Genomic DNA, 17,343 nt, shown 5'->3' with positions numbered 1-17,343 from the left:
TTTATATTTTTTTATTCTCTGTTGCCAATTTCGAGTAGAGGGGATGGAAGCTAGGGCAGTTGCATGCTCCTCTTGCAGGATGTGGGAGGTAAGGGTCACCACTTGTGTCCCTGCTGACTTCACCTGTGAGAAGTGCACCCAACTCCAGCTCCTCGCAGACCGCGTTAGGGAACTGGAGCTGGAGCTGGATGCACTTCGGATCATGCGGGAGGCAGAGGGGATGATAGAGAGCAATTATAGGGAAGTACTGACACCTAAGTCACAGGATAAAGGTAGCTGGGTGACCGTCAGGGGAGGGAAAGGGAATAGGCGCACAGTGCAGGGATCCCCTGTGCCCGTTCCCCTCAATAATAAGTATACCGTTTTGGATACGGTTGTGGGGGGGTGCCTACCAGTGGAAAGCCACAGCGGCCAGCTCTCTGGCACTGAGCCTGGCTCTGCGGCTCAGAAGGGAAGGTTGGAGAATAGGAGAGCGATAGTGAGAGGAGTTTCAATGGTTAGAGGAACAGACAGGAGATTCTGTGGTCGCGAACGAGACTCCAGGATGGTAAGTTGCCTCCCGGGTGCCAGGGTCAGGGATGTCTCGGATCGAGTCTACAGGATTCTTAAGGGCGGGGGGGGAGCAGCCAGACGTCGTGGTACATATCTGTACCAATGACATAGCTAGGAAAAGGGATGAGGACCTGAAAAGCAAATATAGGAGTTAGGTTGGAAGCTAAAAGGCAGGACGAGCAGAGTGGTAATCTCAGGATTGATACCGGTGCCACGTGCTAGTGAGGCTAGAAACAGAGAGCGAGTGCAGCTGAACACGTGGCTACAGAGCTGGTGTAGGAGGGAGGGCTTCAGTTATGTGGATCATTGGGATACCTTCTGGGGAAGGTGGGACCTGTACAAGAAGGATGGGTTGCATCTGAACTGGAGGGGCACCAATATCCTGGGCAGGAGGTTTGATAGAGCTCCTCGGGAGGATTTAAACTAGTTTGGCAGGGTGATGGGAACCGGAGCTACGGATCAGTGGATGGGGTAGCTGTTGAACAGGCAGATACCGAGTGCAGAGAGTCTGTGAGGAAGGTTAGACAGTTGACAGGGCAAAGTTGCAGCCAGTATGATGGATTGAAGTGTGTCTATTTTAATGCAAGAAGTGTCAGGAATAAGGGTGATTACTTAGAGCATGGATCAGTACTTCGAGCTACGATATTGTGGCCATTACGGACACTTGGAGATCACAGGGGCAGGAATGGATGTTGGATGTTCCCGGGTTTGGATGTTTCAAAAGGAATAGGGAGGGAGGTAAAAGAAGTGGGGGAGTGGCATTGTTAATCAGCGATAGTATCACAGCTGCAGAAAGGGAGGTCATCGAGGAGGGTTTGTCTACTGAGTCATTATGGGTGGAAGTCAGAAACAGGAAAGGAGCAGTCACTTTATTGGGAGTTTTCTATAGACCCCCCAATAGCAACAGAGACACGGAGGAACAGATTGGGAGGCAGATTTTGGAAAGGTGCAGAAGTAACAGGGTTGTTGTCATGGGTGACTTCAACTTCCCTAATACTGATTGGAACCTCCTTCGTGCAAATAGTTTGGATGGAGCAGTTTTTGTCAGGTGTGTCCAGGAAGGTTTCCTGACTCAATATGTAGATAAGCCGACTAGAGGGGAGGCTATGTTGGATTTGGTGCTTGGCAACGAACCAGGCCAGGTGGCAGATCTCTCGGTGGGAGAACATTTCGGTGATAGTGATCACAACTCCCGGACCTTTACTGTAGTCATGGAGAGGGACAGGAGCGGACGGGATGAGAAAATATTTAATTGGGGGAGGGGGAATTACAATGCTTTAGGCAGGAACTGGGGTGCATAAATTGGGAACAGATGTTCTCAGGGAAATGCACGACAGAAATGTGGAGGTTGTTTAGGGAGCACTTGCTGCGACTGCTGGATAGGTTTGTCCCGATGAGGCAAGGAAGGGATGGTAGGGTGAAGGAACCTTGGATGACAAGAAATGTGGAACAGCTAGTCAAGAGGAAGAAGGAAGCTTACTTAAGGTTGAGGAAGCAAGGATCAGACAGGGCTCCAGAGGGTTACAAGGTAGCCAGGAAGGAACTGAAGAATGGACTTAGGAGAGCTAGAAGGGGACATGAAAAAGTCTTGGCGGGTAGGGTTAAGGAAAATCCCAATGCGTTCTACACTTATGTGAGGAAAAAGAGGATGGCCAGAGTGAGGGTAGGGCCGATCAGGGATAGTGGAGGGAACTTGTGCCTGGAGTCGGAGGAGGTAGGGGAGGTCCTAAATGAATACCTTGCTTCAGTATTCACTAGTGAGAGGGACCTGGACGTTTGTGAGGACAGCGTGGAACAGGCTGATATGCTCGAACAGGTTGATGTTATGAGGGAGGATGTGCTGGAAATTTTGAAAGACATGAGGACAGATAAGTCCCTGGGGCCAGCCGGGATATACCCAAGGATATTGCGGGAAGCGAGGGAAGAGATTGCCGCGCCTTTGGCGATGATCTTTGCGTCCTCACTGTCCACTGGAGTAGTACCACATGATTGGAGGGTGGCAAATGTTATTCCCTTGTTCAAGAAAGGGAATAGGGATAACCCTGGGAATTATAGACCAGTCAGTCTTATGTCGGTAGTGGGAAAATTATTGGAGAGGATTCTGAGAGACAGGATTTATGATTAGTTGGAAAAGCATAGTTTGATTAGAGACAGTCAGCATGGCTTTGTGAGGGGCAGGTCATGCCTCACAAGCCTTATTGAATTCTTTGAAGATGTGACAAAACACATCGATGAAGGAAGAGCAGTGGATGTGGTGTATATGGATTTTAGCATGGAGTTTGATAAGGTTCCCCATGGTAGACTCATTCAGAAAGTAAGGAGGCATGGGATACAGGGAAAGTTGGCTGTCTGGATACAGAATTGGCTGGCCCATAGAAGACAGAGGGTGGTAGTATATGGAAAGTATTCAGCCTGGAGCTCGGTGACCAGTGGTGTTCCGCAGGGATCTGTTCTGGGACCTCTGCGCTTTGTGATTTTTATAAATGACTTGGATGAGGAAGTGGAAGTCTGGGTTAGCAAGTTTGCCAATGACACAAAGGTTGCTGGAGTTGTGGATAGTGTGGAAGGCTGTTGTAGGTTGCAACGGTACATTGACAGGGTGCAGAGCTGGGCTGAGAAGTGGCAGATGGAGTTCAACCTGGAAAAGTGTGAAGTGATTCATTTTGGAAGGTCGAATTTGAATGCAGAATACAGGCTAAAAGACAGGATTCTTGGCAGTGTGGAGGAACAGAGGGATCTTGGGGCCCATGTCCATAGATCGCTCAAAGTTGCCACCCAAGTTTGATAGGGTTGTTAAGAAGGCGTATGGTGTGTTGGCTTTCATTAACAGGGGGATTGAGTTTAAGAGCCGCGAGGTTATGCTGCAGCTCTATAAAGCCCTGGTTAGACCACACTTGGAATATTGTGTTCAGTTCTGGTCGTCTCATTATAGGAAGGATGTGGAAGCTTTAGAGAGGGTGCAGAGGAGATTTATCAGGATGCTGCCTGGACTGGAGGGCATGTCTTACGAAGAAAGGTTGAGGGTGCTGGGGCTTTTCCCATTGGAACGAAGAAGGATGGGAGGTGACTTGATAGAGGGGTACAAGATGATGAGAGGCATAGATAGAGTGGATAGCCAGAGACTTTTTCCCAGGGTGGAAAGGGCTATCACCAGGGGGCTTAATTTTAAGGTGATGGAGGAAGGTTTCGGGGAGATGTCAGAGGTAGGTTCTTCACACAGAGAGTGGTGGGTGCGTGGAATGCACTGCCAGCCGTGGTAGTAGAAGCAGATACATTAGGGACATTTAAGCGTCTCTTGGATAGGTACATGGATGAGAGTAGAATGAAAGGTATGTAGGTAGTTTTGATCTTAGAGTAGGTTAAAGGTTCGGCACAACATCGTGGGCCGATGGGCCATTGCTGTGCTGTACTGTTCTATGGTCTATGTTCTATAACACAGGTGTTGGGAGGCTCAGCCTGGCTACGCAATGTTACAAGGACGCTGAGTGACACCATCGACAACGGGACAGAGAGAAAAACACACAGAAAACTAATAGACTGTGAGGAAATAAAAGTGAGGAACGGAGAGAGAGAGACAGACAACGAAACTGAGATGGAGAAACAAGGCATTTGTATGATTGTGTTCTCCCTGTTGTGTAACGGTATTTCCTGTTGTGTAAGTATGTTTTCTGTTGTGTAAAGATGTCCCCTGTTGTTGTGCAAAGGTTTTCCCTGTTTTTGTTTTATTTTCTGTTCCTGACCGTCTCCTCACTGTGACCATTTGTCCTGTTTTTATTGTGGCCAACATCACCATCTGGTGGTGGAGAGGAGGCTCTGCAGGAAGGGGGTTGACAAAGTGGGAGAGACTCGGCTGGTCCGTGTTTGCAGCTTGTGTTCGTGTGAGCAAAAGTGAGTTGTTACTGATTGATGTGTTCACGAGAAGGAAAAAGCTGATCGCAATCGAGCGCATCTTGTTATTATGGGGAAACACTTGATGTTTTGAAAGTGAACTGTTTGTCTTCGGACCAAACATAAATAGCAGAGAACGGTTTCGATCCATCGACCCAGCACGCTTACGCTGCGCCACTCTGCTAACTGCTGGTTTAAATTTTAGCTGCCTGTTAGTGAAATATGTTCATTTCCCCAATGTTTTTATAAAAATAGGATTGGAGTCGGATTTCTCAAGAATCCCGGACTCAGCAACACACGTGCTGACGGACTCACCCTCACTGCCCAATGACACAAGGACACAGAGTAACAGCACCGACAATGAGGCAGGCAGAGAAAGACACACAGAAAACCGGGTAGAGATCATTCGGACCCAGAAGGGAACAGACAGAGAAAGACACACAGAAAACCAGGAAGAGATTATCAGGACGCAGAAAGGAACAGACAGAGAAAGACACACAGAAAACCAGGAAGATATTATCAGGACTGAGAAAGGAACAGACAGAGAAAGGTCCTGAGCAAACCAGCAAGAGACAGCGAAAGACTGATGACTTATGTAATTGTGTTCTCTGTTGTGTAAAGATGTTCCCTGTGTTCTTTTAAAGATATTTCCTGCTGTGTAATATGTTCTCTGTTGTGTAACTATATTCGCTGTTGTGTAAAGATGTTCTCTGTTATTGTGTAAAATGGTTCCCTGTTGGGTAAAGATCTTCTCAGTTGTGTAAATATGATCCGTCTTGTGTAAAAGTGTTCCCGGTTGTTTAAATATGTTCCCTGCTCTGTAATGTAGAGCTGAGTCTGCACTAATGGAATTGCTACAGTATCTTCCAGTCTGATACTGTATGAGGGCTGGAATATGATCCAAAGCACAGTCTATACAAATTGAATTGCTATTGTATCTTTTAGTTTCACAATCCAGGGGAGTTTTAAACTGAAATCTCAGTTTGTATCTCAGGTTATGCTATCTTTTAGATTCTCTCAATCTGATGACGCACTTGAGATTTAGACTTAAGAAAGGATGTACTGGCATTGGAGGAGTTCAAAAGCGATTCACTCAGCTGATTCCTGGGATGAAGGGGTTGACTTATGAAGAACGGCTAAACAGGTTATTCATTCGTGTTTAGAAGAATGAGGGGTGCTCTTTCTGAAACGTACAAGATTCTGAGGGTGCTTAACAGGGTGAAGAAGGGTCTCTGACCTGAAACATTAACTCTGCTTCTCTCTTCACAGATGCTGCCAGACCTGCTGAGTATTTCCAGCATTTCTTGTTTTTATTAACAGGGTCGATGTTGAGAAGATGTTTCCACTAGTGGGGGAATCTCAAACTAGGCGACATAGTTACAGAATAAGGGGACACTCATTTAAACTGAGATGCAAAGGAATTTCTTCTCTCAGAGGGTAGTGAATGTCTGGAATTCTCTACCCCAGACAGTATTGGAGGCTAAATCACTGAAAGTATTTAAAGAGGATGTAAATAGATTTTTGAAATATTGGAGAGTTGAGGTCTATGAAGAGCTGGCATGAAAGAGGAGTTGAGGTCTGGGGCAGATCAGCCATGATCTTACTGAATGGCAGGGCAGGCTTGAGGGGCCGAATGGCCTACTCCTGCTCCTATTTCTTCTGTTCTTATGTTATGTTATATCTAATGTATATGTCAGGATGCACTATGGGAATTAATACTGAAACTTATAAACTCATAATGTGTGTAAATATTGGGCTGATATTTAACTTGAATCTCAGAGTACACTATTGTGGTTAATTCTGTAAGTTTGAAAAGGGAACTAGTGCCATAATGAAAACAAGAAATGCTGGAAATACTCAGCAGGTCAGGCAGCATCTGTACAGAGAGAAGCAAAGTTAACGTTTCAGGTCAGTGACCTTTCAGATGTTGCCAGACCTTTTGAAAGTCCATGTGGACCACATCAACAGCATTGCCCTCATCAACCCTCTCTGTTACCTCATCAAAAAACTCCAGCAGGACAGTTAAACATGATTTTCCCTTAAGAAATCCATGCTGGCTTTCTTGAATTAACCCACATTTGTCCATGGGACTATTAATTTTGTCCCGAATTATTCTTTCGAGAAGTTTTCCCACCTCCAAAATTGAACTGACTGGGGAGTGAAATGAGGTGAGTTGCTCTAACAGAGACAAAAACAAGAAATGCTGGATTCACTCAGCAGGTCTGGCAGCATCTGTGGAAAGAGAAGCAGAGTTAACGTTTCGGGTCAGTGACCTTTCCACAGATGCTGCCAGACCTGCTGAGTGAATCCAGCATTTCTTGTTTTTGTTTCAGATTTCCAGCATCCGCAGTATTTTGCTTTTATTTTAGTGCTCTAACAGAGAGCCAGCACGGGTTCGACAGGCTGAATGGCCTCCTTCTGTGCTGCAGCCATTCTATGATTGTATGATACTAGCAACAACTGTTGGTGGAGAGGCAGTGATGCAGGAATGGGTTGACAGGAAGGGGAAAGTCTGGGCTGGTGTGTGTTGGGGTTTGTGAATAAAGGTGATTTGGAAGCTGTGTTCCAAATTGAAGTGTTTACTGGAAGGAAGCTGTTGATGCAAATAAAGAGTAAAACATGTTAAGACGAAGCGTGGTGTGATTGGGGATAGCAGTAAATATAGTGTTGGTGAATTATTTGTGTTAATAAACTTCCACTGCGCCCTCTGCTGCAGGCTGCTGTTTCTATCCAGCTGTGTATTAGTGCTGTGTGTTAGCGAGATAAATGTTTGTTTCAACGCTGTTTATAAAGCAATAGCATTGCACTCAAACAGTCCCAGACATAGCAATACACGTACAAAAGCAAAATACTGCAGATGCTGGAAATCTGAAACATAAACAGAAAATGCTTGAAATAGTCAGCAGGTCTGGCGGCATCTGTTGAGAGAGAACAAAGTTAATGTGAGCTAAGGAAACAGATCTGAACTGTTAACTGTTTCTTTCTCCACAGATGCTGCCAGACCTACTGAGCATTTCCAGCATTTTCTGTTTTTATTACAGCAATACAGGTGTTGGGAGGCTCAGCCTGGCTACACAATGTTACAAGGACGCTGAGTAGCACCATCGACAACGGGACAGAGAGAAAAACACACAGAAAACCAATAGACTGTGAGGAAGCAAAACTGAGGGACAGAGAGAGAGACAACGAGACTGAGATGGAGAAACAAGGCATTTGTATGATTGTGTTCTCCCTGTTGTCTAAAGGTATTTCCTGGTGTGTAAATATGTTTACTGTTGTGTAAAGATGTACCCTGTTGTTGTGTAAAGGTTTTCCCTGTTATTGTTTTATTTTCTGTTACTGACCATCTCCTCACTGTGACCATTTGTCCTGGTTTTATTGTGGCCAACATCACCATCTGGTGGTGGAGGGGAGGCTCTGCAGGAAGGGGTTGACAAAGTGGGAGAGACTCGGCTGGTCCGTGTTTGCAGCTTGTGTTCGTGTGAGCAAAAGTGAGTTGTTACTGATTGATGTGTTCACGAGAAGGAAGAAGCTGATTGCAAAAGAGTGCCTTTGGAAGCATCTTGTTATTATGGGGAAATACTTGGTGTTTTGAAAGTGAACAGTTTGCATTGTTACGAAGCATAAATAGCAGAGAATGGCTTCGATCCATCGACCTCTGGGTTATGGGCCCAGCACACTTCCGCTGCGCCACTCTGCTAACTGCTGTTTTAAATTTTAGCTGCCCGTTAGTGAAATATGTTCATTTCCCCAATGTTTTGATAAAAATAGGATTGTAGTCGGATTTCTCAAGAATCCCGGACTCAGCAACACACGTGCTGACGGACTCACCCTCACTGCACAATGACACAAGGACACAGAGTAACAGCACCGACAATGAGGCAGGCAGAGAAAGACACACAGAAAACCGGACAGAGATCATTCGGACCCAGAAAGGAACAGACTGAGAAAGGTACTGAGCAAACCAGCAAGAGACAGCGAGAGACTGATGAACACCACTTGGAGGGTGCACTGAGGGTGGCAAGGGTCCAGAATGTAGTCTGGCTGGGGGATTTCAATGTCTATCACAGTGAGTGGCTCGGTAGCACCACTACTGACCATGCTGGCCGAGTCCTAACGGACATAGCTGCTCGATTGGGTCTGCGGTAGGTGGTGAGGGAACTAACAAGAGGGAAAAATATGCTTGACCTCAGCCTCACCAATCTGCCTGCCGCAGATCATCTGTCTATGACAGTATTGGTTCGGAGTGACCACTGCTCAGTCCTTGTGGAGATGAAGTCCTGTCTTCACATTGAGGATACCCTCTATCGTGTTGTGTGCCACTACCACTGTGCTAAATGGGATAGATTTTGAACAGATCTAGCAATGTATAACTGGGCATCCATGAGGTACTGTGGACCATTAGCAGCAGCAGAATTGTAGTCAACCACATTCTATAACCTCATGGCCCGGCATATTCCCCCACTCTAACATTACCAACAAGCTGGGGGATCAACCCTAATTCAATGAAGAGTGCAGGAGGGCATGCCAGGAGCAGCACCAGGCATACCTTGAAATGAGGCGTCAGCCTGATGAAGCTACAGCCCAGGACTACTTTCATGCCAAACAGCAGAAGCAGCATGTAATAGACAGGGCTAAGTGATCCCACAACCAACGGATCAGATCTACACCCTGCCACATCCAATGATGAATGGTGGTGGACAATTAAACAACCAACAGGAGGAGGTGGCTCCACAAATATCCCCAACCTCAATGATGGGGGAGCCCAGCACATCAGTGCAAAAGACAAGGATGAAGAATTTGAAACAATCTGCAGCCAGAAGTGCTGGGTTGATGATCCATCTCGGCCTCCTTCTGAAGTCCCCAGCATCACAGATGCCAGTCTTCAGCCAATTCGATTCACTCAATGTGATATCAAGAAACGACTGAAGGCACTGGATACAGCAAAGGCTACGTGCCCTGACAATATTCCAGCAATAGTACTGAAGACCTGTGCTCCAGAACGTGCTGCGCCCCTAGCCAAGCTTTCCAGTACAGGTACAATACTGGCATCTACCCGGCAATGTGGAAAATTGCCCAGGTATGTCCTGTACACACATAGCAGGACAATTCCAACCCAGCCAATTGCTGCCTCATCAGTCTACTCTCAATCATCAGTATAGTGATGGAAGATGTCATCGACGGGGCACTTGCTTTGCAATAACCTGTTCAGTGACGCTCAGTTGGGTTCCGCCAGGGCCATTCAGCTCCTGACCTCATTACAGCCTTGGTTCAAACAAGGACAAAAGAGCTGAACTCAAGAGGTGAGGTGAGAGTGTCTGCCCTTGACATCAAGGTAGCATTTGACTGAGTATGGCATCAAGGAGCCAGAGCAAAACTGGAGTCAATGGGAATCAAGAGGAAAACTCTCCACTGGTTGGAATCGTACCGAGCACAAAGGAAAATGGTTGTGATTGTTGGAGGTCAGTCATCTCAGCTCCAGGACATTACTGCTGGAGTTCCTCAGGGTAGTATCCTCGGCCCAACCTTCTTCACTACTTCATCAGTGACCTTCCTTCAATCATAAGGTCAGAAGTGGGGATGTTCACTGATGATTGCAAAATTTAGCACCATTCGCGACTCCTCAGATACTGAAGCAGTCCATGTAGAAATGCAGCAAGACCTGGACAATATCCAGGCTTGGGCTGATAAGTGGCAAGTAACATTCGCGCCACACAAGTGCCAGGTAATGACCATCTCGAACAAGAGAGAATCTAACGATCTCCCATTGACATTCAACGGCATTACGATCACTGAATCCCCCACTATCAACTTCCTGGGGGTTCCCATTGACCAGAAACTGAACTGGAGTAGCCTTATAAATAGTGTGACTACATGAGCTGGTCAGAGGATAGGAATCATGCGGTGAGAAACTAACCTCCTGACTCCCCAAGCCTGTCCACCATTTACAAGGCACAAGTCTGGAGTGTGATGGAATACTATCCACTTGCCCGGATGGGTGCAGCTCCAACAACATTCAAGAAGCTCGACACCATCCAGGACAAAGCAACACGCTTGATTGGCACCCGTCCACAACATTCACTCCCTTCACCACTGACGTACTGTGGCAGCAGTGTGTACCATCTACAAGATGCACTGCAACAATGCACCAAGGCTACTCAGGCAGCACCTTCCAAACCTGCATCCTCTACTGCCTAGAAGGACAAGGGCAGCAGATGCATGGGAATACCACCACCTGAAAGTTCTCCTCCAAGCTACACATCATCCTGACTTGGAACTATATCGCCATTCCTTCCTTCACTGTCGCTGGGTAAAAATCCTGGAACTCCCTTCCTAATAGCACTGTGGGTGTACCTACCCCACATGGTCTGTAGTGGTTCAAGAAGGAAGCTCACCACCACCTTCTCATGGGCAATTAGGGATGGACAATTAATGCTGGCCTGGCTGGCGACGTCCACATCCCATGAAACAAATAATTAAATGCAATAACAGCTCATCTCAATTCCTAGTATTTCTAAATCCCACCAGTCCAACATAAGCTGAACAATTATTGCATGTTGTGATTGACGGTCTGGTCTGTAAACTGCACTGTATCACAGATTGCTGACATTTGCTAACTGGAAGTGAGAACTGCAAAATCGGGACAGTAGTTCACATAGTCTGTCAGTGTGAAAGAATCAGGCAATGTGAGGTAATAGAATTTGTCTGTAAATGTTACACTCATATTGCTTTATATTTTTATATTGAAAATAAAAGTAATCATTTCGTGAAAATAGTGACATGTTGTCCAAACTTTGGTAGCCAGTTGTTTTCGTCTTGCACTCAGCAGGGCAATCCACAAGAATACCAATTTAAGGGAAAACAACAACTTTCTTCTGTATGAGAAGAGAGTGCTGATTGGTTGGCAAGTGAACTCTGATTGGTCGAGGCATTGCCATTCAGAATGCATCAGTTTTTGGTAACTGACAGATAACTGCCCAGCTTTGTTTGAAATTTAAACCAGGCAGCCTGACTCTGATTGGTCAAGCCATTGCCCTGTGGAATGAGCCAGTGAATGGCTGTCACTTATTTTGTTTAGCTGAAACTGGCACAACATGTGTTCATGTTCTTTCTGTCTGCAAAGAACAGGGCCCTGTGTATTAATATATGTAGTTTACAGTACACACCAACGCACCACACTGCAAGCCCTACTGACAGTCTTAAATTGGTTGTCAGTGTAATTCTTAGCACACTGAGAATTATTTAGCAAATGTTGTCCTATTGTGGAATCACATCTCATGTTGGATACTGTGTTTTGAGTTTTGCAAGCACGGGTTGGTTGGGTAGGGCCCATTGCGAACAGCGGAAGGGACATGTTATTTGATACAATCCACCAGTTTTGGGATGTACGGTCTAGAAACCTAGCATCACACTGGTATTGAAATTCATATATCACGTTACTTATTTGTGTGATAGGCAGGACGTCTCTTTTGCTTGACAGCAGCATCCTGTTAGTGGTGAACACCACACTTGTTGCTCCTGCATAGTAACAGCAGGAAACAGCTCGCTTCACCTGTTACTCAAATGCTGGGGATATATTACCCTTCCAGCGTAATTTGAGGGAGACTGGGCACTTTTCAGGGCTCAAAATGACGTCCTTCAGCCCGTTTATAGGTTTGTGCGATACACAGTGAGAAATGATCTGATCAGTGTAGCCATTGTAATGCAGGATGTCTTTGATTCACCCTATTTCAGCATCAAGCTTGCATGGTGAGCAAATGGCTCAGCCCTATTTATGAGGTTGTCGATAAGACCAATCTTATAGCGCGTGGAACTGTAATAATCCTAACGCGTGTTTTGACTAGTGAAGGTAGGTTTGCGGTAGACCGTGGTAGAAAACCCCTTAGCAGATTTCTCAACTAGTACATCAAGGAAAGGGAACTCATTTGACTGCTCCATTCCAAAGGTGAATTTGAGTGTAGGATGGAGCCCATGAAGACGTGCAAGGAAATTATTTCATGCAGCTGCGGATTCAAATTTAGCAAACGTATCATCTACATATTGGAAATATGCAAGAGGTCGGAGGTTAGGTGTCATTCCCTTAAAAACAGGTTTGTCATGGAATCCAACAAAGATGTTTGTGAGAGCTGGGCCTAGAGGTGATCCCATGGCAACACCAGCGATACATGGTGTCAATAAAACTGAACCCAACTGTGCAAGTTGCCGAGTTCATAAGTTCAATGAATACTGATTCACACAATGGTGACGGGTCTAGATCACCATTGTATAGCACTGCAGTGCAAATATCTATGGCTTCCTGAAGTGGTACATTGGTGAATAGGCTAGCAATGTCAAATGACACATGGACACGGCATTGCTATCGATATGCAAGTCCTGTATGGTCTTCGCAAATGTGAAGGAATCCTTCACTGTGCATGTGGAGAACTTGCTCAAAAACTGGTTGTAACAATTTGCCCAACCATTTGGCAAATTCATTTCAGGATACTATTTACATTACTTCAAATAAAGGAAACACAACGACACCAGGAATTGAGCACAACGCTGAAAGTTTCACAGCAAATAGTCAAGTGGGAAATGGATGAAATACAGAAAGAAAAAGCCTAAAATACTGAAAACACTCAGCCAGTCCGGAAACAACTGTGGAGAAGAGAAGCTCGGGGTAATGGTCCAGTTCTGTGACCCTTCTATAGACCTGAAACATTGCTCCTACCTTCCTCTCTACACAGATACTGCTGGAACTGCTGAGTGTTTCCAGAATCTTCTGTTATTATTCAGATTTCCAGTGTGTGCAGTATTTCTCTTTTTGAAAATAAAATATTCCCTGAGAGGAATGGAACGTTACATAAAAAATAGGAGTGGGCCATTCGGCCCATCGAAATAGCTCTGCCATTCAATAAGATCACAGCTGATTTTCTACATCAACTCCATCTTGCCACACTAGCACAGATCCCTTGATTCCCTTAGTATCCAAAAATCTATCGATCTCTCTCTTGGATATACCCAACGAGCATCCACATCTCTAGAGTCACAGAAAGATACAGCACTGAAAAAGGCCCTTCGGCCCACCGAGTCTGTGCCGACCAACAACCACCCATTTATACTAATCCGACACTAATCCCATATTCCTTCCACATCCCCACCGACACTATATTTCCCTCCCACCTACCTAAACCAGGGACAATTTATCATGGCCAGCGTACCTACCAACAAGTCTTTTGGCTTGTGGGAAGAAACCGGAGCACCTGGAGAAAACCCACACAGACACAGGGAGAACTTGCAAACTCCACCTAGGCAGTACCCAGAATTGAACCCGGGTTGCTGGAGCTGTGAGGCTGCGGTGCTAACCACTGCGCCACTGTGCTGCCCATAATGTGTGATCTCAACAAGGCTCTGTCTAATTGCAGTCAAACTTCTTTATTCATATAAAAACTCTTCACAATGTTGAACGCAACTATTAACTGCCATTCTGCTCTAAGAAGAAGGACCCCAGCTTCACACACCCCAGACCCCTATTCTTTCCACATTAGCTGAATTCCTGCATTTCTGATACCATTCCAGTAAATCTCCTCTGCACCCTCTCTAAGGCCTTGACATTCCTGCTAAAGTGTGGAGCATGGAATTAGACACTATGCTCTAACTGAGGCCTATAACCAGTGAGATTTCTAAAGGTCCAGCGTAAATTCCTTGTCTGTGTCCCGTACTCCCATTTATGGTTTCTGACTCAATGTCGGCTCTGAGCTGTTGAAACTGCCTGAATAAATATTTCCACCCAACAAAGCGCTCGGAATGTGAGAAGGGACAAAGTGAGTGACCAAGTACATCAACTCCAAGGAAAACTCCACCATGTAGTGAAAACACTCGAAACACAACAGCTCTTTTAAGAGCCACAATCGCTCTGAAAAAACTGCACCAACATCTCTCTAGAATTGGTTTATTTCATTGGTTTTAATGCTCAGTAACTCTCTGGAACTCTCTCACTGTCTTTGTGTTTTCTGTTTCAATCTGGTATGGAGATTCTGGGAAGATGAGTTTCACTGCCTGGGAGGATCTTTGTGGTTTTCCTGCAGGAACACAAAACAAAGTCTCTTTTCAGAGTCACCCACCGCCTCATAGGGACAGCAGTGACATGGGAACGGGAGCTGGGGTGTGTTTTATGCCGGAAATATCAGTTAATGATTTATGTTCTGCTCTCGTTATATTCCAATCTCTGAATTGAGCCTTTCCACCACACCAGGGTTATGGGGAGAGTTTTCATCGTTTCTTTTCTAAACGTACAGACGATGTTATAAAGTTGCTGATTTACCCAGATGGCGGATTCTCCCCTCACAGTGAAAAGTAACATCACACCTTCACATCTGCCCATTGTTTTATAATTGAATTATAAGTCAAATGGAATTATTTGTGATGTTATTTCCCCCGAGACGGTGTTTCCTGCAGTGAAACTGATCAGTTTCAGCTCAGTCATTCAGGGACCTGGAATTCCTGCAGGTTGAACCCGCTGGAACCCCAGCCCACTTCTGATTGGTCACCCTCTTCTCATAAAGTCAGTGACAGCACATGAGGAGGCCATTCGCCCCATTGAGTCCATGTCGGGTTTCCAATCTGTTCAGTCCCCGACTCAATCCCCAAATCCCTGCATAATCCCTTTGGGTCAAAATGACCGTGGCAGGACTCGAACCTGCAATCTTCTGATAACATCATAGAATATATCAAAGTCAGACGCCTTATCCATTAGGCCACACAGCCATTAGCTTACATGACTGATTCAATTAGAGAACCTCGAAGCACAAAATACAAAAAATCATTGGTTGAACCTGTCAACCTGGCAGAATATTTGAATTTGTGAAAGCCGCCAATTTCACTGTGGAAAAGAAGTGATCGACTGGAAAAGTACATAAAAATCTATTTTCCCGTAGCGGTTTAAATAAACTTTTAAAACACAATTTTGCTTTTACCGACTCAAATTGCTGGTGCTATTTTATGAACAGCTTTATTTTGCCAATTTTTGTCAACTTCTCATCCGTAACTGACAGTAAAAGACTCCGTTCAGCAATCTTTCACACGACAAATAACTCAAACTCGGTGTGGAAGTAATAAATTACAGACTATTGGTAATTCCCCTTCACACAGTCTTCAGGGGGACAGTGAGAAGACACTGAAATAGTTGCTTCATCCTTTTAAATGGTTCCCATTCTGTCCTGTTACTGACATGTTGGAATCAGATTTGTATTTAACAAGATATTTCTGTGAAAACAAAATCCTCAACAGACCAGCTGGGAATCTGGGAATCACTGTAGTAAAATTTTGATTGAGAAGACGGGACCGTCTCACCAGCAGCCGGGTTACATTCCCCTCACATCCTTATACAGTGAGCAGCTCTTTCCCTCGAGAAATGGACAGCAGCAGTTGGAAGTTCAGTAAAAGGATCGGTTCATTGAGACAAGTTTCTGACTGACAGGTGGTGCTGAATATTAATACAAGAAGGTCCTGGAATGGGAAACAAGTGTCCAGAGTAGGGTCTGAAATCAGGACAGGGAAATGGCCAGCACTGACACAGATCATTTCATTATTACATTGATATCTGACCGTCTAAAAGGAGAAGCGAGTTAAACACATGATGGTGAAAGGAATGGAAGATGACGCTGGTTGTTCTAGATGAAGAGGGATAGACAGAGGTGTGGGTACAGCAGACTTCAGACAGTAATCAGCCCTTTCAGATACTGTGGGTGGATCTGAAAAGAGCCTTTGGGATAGGGAAAAAAGCTCTTTGTTTAAAAACCCTCAAATAGCTACCTTGTAATTGGTCAGGTTACTAATGTTTTAGTTAGTGTAATTTATGAATAATTACTAATTAGAAAGTGCTGTTTGGACAGAGTGTAAAGCTGTGAGTTGATGTGTGAGGGACTTCACTGACTGGGGGAAGGAGGTGCTCTTTGGTCTTTTCTGCCTTTTCAGCCTCCATGGTATAGGGGAAGAAGCTGATCGGTGAGTAACTGGTAAATTATTCTACTTATTACACTTATTACACGAGCAATAATGAGTTTCTAAAGCTAAGTAATGGCTTCTAAATTGGGGGAAGGCAAATTTTACAAAACTGAGAGGTGATTTGGTGGATGTGGACTGGATACAACTACTTGAAGGAAACCCAAGGATGTTTTATCAGTCCATTAAGAGCAAGAGGAGAACAAAGGAAAGGGTATGGCCTATCAGAGATGTACAAGGGAACTTCTGTGTGGATCCAGAAGATGTGGGCGGGGTTCTTAATGAGTTTTTTGTCTCTGCCTTCACAAAGGAGAGGGATGATGCAGACATTGTAGTAAAAGAATAGGAGTGTGAAATATTAGATACGATAAGCATAATGCGAGTGGAAGTACTAGAGAGTCTGACATCCTTCAAAATGAATAAATCACCAGGGCCGGATGGTTTGCATCTGAGGTTGTTAAAGGAAGCCAGGGAGTAAATAGTGGATGCGCTGAGGATCATCTTCAAATCCTCACTGGATATGGGGGAGGTGCCGGAGGATTGGAGCTCGGCGAACGTTGTACTATTATTTTAAAAGGATGTGGTAAGTCTGACCTCAGTGGTGGGTAAATTATTCGAATCAATTCTGAGGGACAGGATAAACTACCACTTAGAAAGGCACGGATTAATCAGGGATAGTCAGCATGGATTTGTTAAGGGAAGGTCATGTCTCACTAACTTTATTGAGTTTTTTGAGGAAGTAACAAGGAACATTGATGAGGATAGTGCGGTGGATGTGGTTTACATGGATTTTAGTAAGGCATTTGATAAGGTCCCACATGGCAGTCTGGTCAATAAAATGAAAGCCCATGGGATACAGGGGAATGTGGCAGGTTGGATCCAAAATTGAATCAGTGACAGCAAACAAAGGATAGTAGTCAA

At 45.1% G+C, this 17,343-nt stretch overlaps 1 non-coding gene across 1 annotated transcript; it reads right to left on the bottom strand.

The window, feature by feature from the left end:
- Positions 1-15,097: 15,097 nt before the first annotated feature.
- On the bottom strand, positions 15,098-15,186 carry trnaq-uug (transfer RNA glutamine (anticodon UUG)). Its single transcript is given in 2 exon segments — positions 15,098-15,133; positions 15,150-15,186. It is a non-coding gene; the product is annotated as a tRNA-Gln (tRNA).
- Positions 15,187-17,343: the final 2,157 nt, after the last annotated feature.

Source organism: Heterodontus francisci, unplaced genomic scaffold, assembly GCF_036365525.1.
Source record: "Heterodontus francisci isolate sHetFra1 unplaced genomic scaffold, sHetFra1.hap1 HAP1_SCAFFOLD_286, whole genome shotgun sequence".
NCBI classification, from domain to species: domain Eukaryota; kingdom Metazoa; phylum Chordata; class Chondrichthyes; order Heterodontiformes; family Heterodontidae; genus Heterodontus; species Heterodontus francisci.
This window is presented reverse-complemented; position numbering and strand designations above follow the sequence as displayed.